Source organism: Brachyhypopomus gauderio, chromosome 1, assembly GCF_052324685.1.
Source record: "Brachyhypopomus gauderio isolate BG-103 chromosome 1, BGAUD_0.2, whole genome shotgun sequence".
Classification (NCBI taxonomy): Eukaryota; Metazoa; Chordata; class Actinopteri; order Gymnotiformes; family Hypopomidae; genus Brachyhypopomus; species Brachyhypopomus gauderio.
The window spans coordinates 34042226-34049776 of record NC_135211.1 but is presented as its reverse complement, the minus strand read 5'-3'; the positions used below and the strand labels follow the sequence as shown (position 1 = coordinate 34049776).

The 7551-nt window shown below is 41.2% G+C and overlaps 1 long non-coding RNA gene across 1 annotated transcript; it reads right to left on the bottom strand.

Moving 5' to 3' along the window:
- Nucleotides 1-2561: 2561 nt before the first annotated feature.
- On the bottom strand, nt 2562-5794 carry LOC143527208 (uncharacterized). Its single transcript, XR_013134052.1, has 4 exons — nt 5718-5794; nt 5400-5583; nt 4521-4633; nt 2562-3521 (listed from the first exon to the last, which is right to left on the bottom strand). It is a non-coding gene; the product is annotated as an uncharacterized LOC143527208 (long non-coding RNA).
- Nucleotides 5795-7551: the final 1757 nt, after the last annotated feature.

The following is a 7551-nucleotide window of genomic DNA, read 5'->3' as shown; positions in this document are numbered from 1 at the left end:
TAGTCACATTAATTTGTTAACATATTGACGTTACGTGCAAATGTCACCATTACGAATATTTTGTTTGGGCGGCTCATTCTTCCTTTTGTGCAAAACGCCATCTAGCGTTAATTATGTGTCAGTACCAGCTCCCCTGTGTAAAGACCAGGGGCGATTTTAGGATCTGGTCTTTAGGGGTGCCCAGCCCCCAGTGCTCACAGAGGCACATTTTTTCTCACCAATTGAGGCGAACTAGTACATTTATAAATTTTGGAGCCGTATTAGTTTTGCTTTGAGTTGTTTTCCCCTACAACATTCAATCTTAAATCAAGTACAAATCATTGTGCTTTTAGCATGTAAACTGAAAAATTTAATTAACTTGAACGGTTAGTTTTTTTGTGCTTGTTTTGAGTTCAAATGACTTAAAATAGGGTAAAATTCTAAGTAAGACCGATTAAGTTCATTATACTTAAAATAAGCAAAATAATCCTAAAACTTGCAATGCCTAGTAAGTCAAAAATTCTTATCAGAGAAAAAAAGATTTATTGCCTTAAAATGACTTAATTTTACTTGTTAAGATTTTTTTTTTTTGCAGTGAAGAAACATACCTTCTCACCCCAGCTCAGGTGCTGGCTGCCTCGCAGATCCAGAAATGTAGAATGTGAACAGCTAGCTTACGACCAGAACAAAATGCCAAGCTGTAGACAATTCTAGCAGCAAACAGTCGCGTGAATGTGCCAACCAATCAGAAGAGATATAGTTGATAAGTGGACTGGTCACAAGCCTCGAAGCAGGGTTGCCAGATTGGCCAGTCGAACCAAAGTATTGCGCAGGTGCAGAGCAAGTTTTTTGCATAATATAATATTTAAAAAATGTGTTGAGCCAGGGGGTGCTGAGCAACCTGACGGTGGTGCTCTAGCACCACTAAAAATACCCTAGCCTCGCCCCTGGTAAAGACTCAGCGGTCTTTTGACCGCCCGAGGCGCGCTTTAAGTAGGTGAAAACAACACGGCGCTAGTAGGAGGTGGTGAAATCAGTCAGATGACCGGTCCTCCGCGCTTCTAGGTATAAGTATGTAAATGAGGCGCGGCGCTTCTAGTGTTAACACAGGTGTGGGTGTTGATGAGGACAGGGCTGGAGATCAATCTGTCATGATTAAGTAAGAATGACACCACTGGTCACTTTATAAGGAGGCTGGTGCTTGGCATCATTGTTTCTCTTCTATTAACCATGGTTATCTCTAAAGAAACATGTGCAGTCATCATTGCACTGCACAAAAATGACCTAACAGTGAAGAGTATCACAGCTAGAAAGATTGCACCTCAGTCAACAATCTATTACATCATCAAGAACTTCAAGGAGAGAGGTTCCATTGTTGCCAAAAAAGCTCCAGGGCGCCCAAGAAAGACCAGAAAGCGCCAGAACCGTCTCTTAAAAGTGTTTCAGCTGCGGGATCGGGCTACCAGCAGTGCAGAGCTTGCTCAGGAATGGCAGCAGGCAGGTGTGAGTGCATCTGCACGCACTGTGAGGCAGAGACTCTTAGAGCAAGGCCTGGTCTCAAGGAGGGCATCAATGAAGCCACTTCTCTCCAGAAAAAACATCAGGGAAAAGACTGATATTCTGCAAAAGGTACAGGGAGTGGACTGCTGAGGACTGGGGTAAAGTCATTTTCTTTGATGAACCCCCTTTCCAATTGTTTGGGACAAGCTGGAAAACAGCTTGTTCGGAGAAGACGAGGTGAGCGCTACCACCAGTCTTTTCTCATGCCAACTGTAAAGCATCCTGAAACCATTCATGTGTGGGGTTGCTTCTCAGCCAAGGGAATCGGCTCTCTCAGTCTTGCCTAAAAACACAGCCATGAATAAAGAATGGTACCAGAATGTCCTCCGAGCGCAACTTCTCCCAACCATCCAAGAGCAGTTTGGTGATCAACAATGCCTTTTCCAGCATGATGGAGCACCTTGCCATAAAGGAAAGGTGATAACTAAATGGCTCAGGGAACAAAACATAGAGATTTTGGGTCCATGGCCTGGAAACTCCCCAGATCTTAATCCCATTGAGAACTTGTGGTCAATCATCAAGAGACGGGTGGACAAACAAAAACCTACAGATTCTGACAAAATGCAAGCATTGATTGTGCAAGAATGGACTGCTTTCAGTCAGGATTTGGTCCAGAAGTTGATCGAGAGCATGCCAGGGAGAATTGCAGAGGTCCTGAAGAAGAAGGGTCAACACTGCAAATATTGACTTGCTGCATTAACTCATTCTAACTGTCAATAAAAGCTTTTGTTACTCATAATATGATTGCAATTATGTTTCTGTATGTGATAAAAACATCTGACAAACACACATAAAAACCAGTGGGCAGCAGATCATGTGAAAATATAATATTTGTGTCATTCTCGAAACCTTTGGCCATGATTGTGCACATTACACACGAGAAGAAAGAGATGATAGAAGAAAGAAAAAAAGCATTTGAACCATAGTAATATGTTTGCATTTTATTACAAAGCAAACAATAATAACAATACAACAGGAAAAAAACAACAAAATATATATTTATTCAGAGAGGTGATATTGATCAGTTTTCTTAAGAATTTATCCTGGAAAGTTACAAAATACTCTTTTTTAAACTGAACATGCAAAAAGATTCTAGGTGAGTTTGCACATCAGATTGCTGAGCGGTGTGTTTCTGGGTCATCTGTCATCTCTGTGCTGGGTTGTGACTTGTATGTTAGTGGTTTCTGACCGAGACTTTCCCAGTAGACCAGCATGCAAAGGAAAGGGTCTGAGACCACCCTTAAACTCATCAGACAGCCAAGCATCATTCTAAATTCCCAGACATGCCACCAAATTACACATAGGACAAAAGCTACAATATATGGGACAACTATGATTACTACAAATACCAACACTGTATAATCTGGCTTCCTGGTGCTGTAAGAGGTTTCATCAGTGTAGGGTGGAGTTCTACAAGTGACTATCCATGTTATGACTGTCAGAGCCAACAACAGCGGTAGACTCAACAAATTGGAAAAAGGGAAGGGAACAAGTTCACATAAGAAGATATAAATGAATGCAATGATTGAGAGTACAATGGAGCAAGAAGGAAAGAATGCGTGAGCAAAGCAGTATGGATGTCTTATGGAGAGCACACTCTCTAGCGCTACTATTACATTTAGGTGAAGACCATAGATGCTCGCTGTTACCCATAAAGACACAAGTGTCCGGCATGTCCTGCTTGTGTTCCAGCAGTTTTCACCCTGTAGCAGTATGAACCCTATGTATGGATCCAGAAACAGTTCCAACAGGTCACTAAGGATCAGTGCAATGATGAGGACTGAGATTCGGCCTCTGCTCTTACAATGACGCCACAGAAAACTACCAAACCACAGTAGAGCTCCTACACTTGCACATGCACCAATGAAGAGGAAGATGCACAGCCTTATTTTCCAGGTCATCTTATTATATAATGGTATATTATAGTCTGAAAAAAAGACAACTGCCATGATCTTGTTCAGTTGATTTAGTTGTTCTTTGTCCTGTGATGAAAAGATTGAGATAAGATTTAGAATGTTTAAACTAAAAATTCTTTTTTGGTAACACTTTACAGTGTTTACTTAGTAACGTGAAGTAATGCATTAGTTAACATGAACAACACATTAACAAAAATTTACTAATGTTAAGTAAACATGTAACAGTTGCAGCTCCTGTTTTGGCTCTTTGTTGCTCACACCTTTTTAGAACGTGTTTTTAGTGCATGTAGAGTGTTTTAGTTTGGAGCAAAAGGGACTAAAGAGCTAAAAACAGTATGGACACACTTCAGTTCCTATGCTGATAGATTCTGGATATTTCCAAGTTACCCATTATTTATGTAGGTAAATCAATACAATGTAATATATTCCTTTAAGGTCGCACCAAAAAAGGTGCAAGCAACAAAGAGCCAAAAGAGGAGCCGCAACTGTTACATGTTTACTTAACATTAGTTAATTATTGTTAATGTGTTACTTCATGTGTTGTTCATGTTAACTAATGCGTTACTTTAGGTTAGTAAGTAAACACAATGTAAAGTGTTACCATTTTTTTGCAAACAGGCTGAAGAAAGCTGAAAAAAGGACAGAAGGGGTCATAATACTGTAGAATGTATGTGTACAACGTGGAGCTGATAATGTCACCAAAATGGATCAGCAGTAGACATGGGAAACAAGGAAAGCTATTATCTCACACAAAATTATGAGTTTTAATGACATGATTGTCATTATCTTTCTAGGCTCAATCTAGGTTCAATCTAGGGTCATTGTTGTTAGAATCAACAATTATGTAATCTCGGATAATGTATTCCTATTGTTAACACAAAAAAGGAAAAGTAAACTAGTACCACACCATAAGAAAAGATAAAACATAAAACATGCATAATTATATCTATAATATATACATGAGTGCTACTTTTTCATTGCATATAGAAAAAAATACTTATCCATTTTCTATTTTCTATATCAAAATGTGAAATGAGACATAATGCACATACGGTTTGTTCTTACCTCTGTCGTGAACAGTTTACAGTGTTTTTACTGCAACAGTGAAATGTTCTTAAATGAGGGGAGAGAAGACCGTCCCTCCTCCTGTCACCAAACCATCACCGCTGAAATGAGAACTGAATAAAAAAAGGGTGAATGTGGTAATGAACGTTTCCTGAGCGGTGACCCTGCTATAACATACTGGCAACAAATAGGTGAAATCTTACAAAACCTATGAAGACAAGATGGCCACAGTAACATACAAAAGGGCTGTAGATGCCACACAAAATCAACACACGTAGGCTTCAATATTCACCTGGGGCCTCATGTACAAAGACTTGCGTGGATTTCTTACAAAAAAATCGGCGTAGATACAAATTCAGAAAATGGTGTACGCATAAAAAAATCTGGATGTATCAAACCGTGTGTACGCCGGAATCCACGCACATTTCTTTTGTACATCCCAATCAACGTGGAATTGAGCGCACACGGTAACACGCCCCCCTATAAATATGCAAATTCATTTAAATTTGCCCTGTACCGGAGAAGTTTGCTCTCTGATCTATCACAAACCATGTCTAAACGGGGAAAAAAGAGGAACTTCACAGAATGTGAAAGTAGAGACGCTCCTGAATGAGGTAGAGGTGCAGAAAAAATGTTTGTTTGGCACATTGTGGCATTACGGAAAAGCGCAAAAGGTCTGAGTGGAACAGCGTGTGTGAAGCTTTAAATGTTGTGGGGTCAGAATAATGCACACTGGCAGAATAATATAATGCACCTAAAAAATATCAGTGATATGCTCACTAGCGACTCAATAAAAGAATTGGTTAAAATTTGCGCTGCGCATTAATTTGTCCTGGCTCTGGGTTCGCTGGGTGCTCCACCAACAATGGCACGGCATACCTGTGCGCAACATTGTGCAGGACCCCACATGCCCTCACAATACGAAACACCTTCTCTGGCCGATACAGGAGCATTCCCCCGGTCCTGTCCAGCCAGCGCCACTGGCTTTTCAGCTGCTCAATCGCCCTCTCCACGACTGACCGGGTGGAGAATGGAGAGAATTGTGTCTCTGCTCCCAGTCAGTCTGTGGATTACAAAGGGTCATCAGCCACGTCTTGAGCACGTAGCTGCTGTTTCCTAAGTAATTTAACAATTACCCATGTTTAAAATGAATTATTCTAAGCTGAAAATGTCAAATGCTTTTATTTAAATGCTTACATTTTGTTGCTTACCAAGAAGCCACCTGTCACGCACTGTGCTAGCTTGTAATTTTATCCCAACCATGCAGTTTGTAAGGATGTACGAATCATTGGGTTGATCCAGGCCAACGTGCCACTACATTAGTAAGGCACATTTTTGCATCACAGATTATCAGACCCGTCGACAGGGGGGGACAATTTATTTTTTATTTAAAGTCTATAATTTTTAAACAATCTTGAAATCTCTCTTTAATATAAAATTCTGTACTCATAATAAGCTCAATGGCTAAAATATATATATTTTTTTCCTATCTGCATATTTTTTATTAAGTGCATACACCCCCGCCTCCCACTGGAAAATGGTTTGATCCAGCACGACCGTAACCGGCTGGTACCCGCCCAACAGCGGGAAATACAGAAATCTGTAGCGCAGAAAAGAAAGGAAAACATTTACCTGACGAATTTTAAAGTTGCATTGTGTTCCAGGTTTGAAAAGTGCTGGAATTTAAGCTAAAGTACTTGAAAATGCTTGAAATTGTAACTACTTCGTTTCACAACAAATGTCTGACTGAACAGTTTTTGTGAAGACGTTAAGATTGGGCGTTTTGAAAATAAACAACTGTTAAATAATGTGATAAAAAGCGAATTATTTCGAATCATTTCGAGTATATGCATAAATATTTAACTTAATTAAGTTCTTGACGTGCTGGAAAATATTGAAATGGACCTTGAAAGTGACGTACACGTGCTTGAATTCTACCTTGTAAAGGTGTATGAACCCTGCAAACATGACTTTGGTTATTGCGCTGAAGCGCGGCGCGCGCGAAGTTACAAAATTCGAGAGGTGCACGACCTCGCCAATCGACAGCACGCACGGGCGGTGCCACTGCGATTACGTCATTTTCGTGCGAACCCTCGCACCGCGTCAAGTATAAACCAGTCAGCTGTCAGAAACAGCTTTGATGTGTGGCTATTATATACCATATGACCTAACAGAAGGATTGTCTGCTACAGAGGAAATTCAAATGATGGGGGGGGGGGGGGGGGGGGGGGGGCACATGAAACTTTCTTGTCTCGGGCCCCAGCAAGACTGTCAACGGGCCTGCAGATTATTAATTAAAGTACTTTCTATTCACATAAGCAAATCACTCTTCAGATGGTGCCTTTATAGAAATGTGTGTGCAGTCGATCACTCCGATTACATTAGGGAAACCGGCTATTGCTGCAAATTGCGTTTTAATGTTTGCCTGGTCAACCGCTTCATATGGGAACTTTATATACCTAGCTGACATTCAGATGAAGAGCTGGCATGGCCCGGCTCAAAGATGACTGGGATATCCCCTACCGGTCTGCCAGTTCTCTTTGAAATGAGCCAGTTGCCAAGAAGCCGAGCGTTGTCGCTGGTAATGCACGATTCCTCGTGTTTCTCTCTCCAAAACTGGACCCAACTCAACACAAGAGCAGAGGCGGGCTTTGCATAGAGGCGTCGCTAGGCAACTGCCTTGGGCCCCTCCCACTGCAGCCCACTGTAGGGCCCCCCTGACTAGCTGACTTATTTCTTGCATATTAATGTTGATGGGCCCCCTAGCTAAATTCACCTTGAGCCCCCAAATAGCTAAGTCCGCCACTGCACAAGAGGACAGTTCTTGGAAATCTGAAACGGCTTGTAAGCCACTCATCATCATGGGCCAAAAAATCATAATGGTCACGGAAAACACGCTCTCGGCGAATTCGGCCATTAGCAATATCTTCCAGTAATGCCAACGCTGCCGTCTCCCAAGAACTCCAGCGCAACATTTAATGCATGTTTATATAATCTAGGCTGTGGAAACATGTTGAATGATTATTTCAGT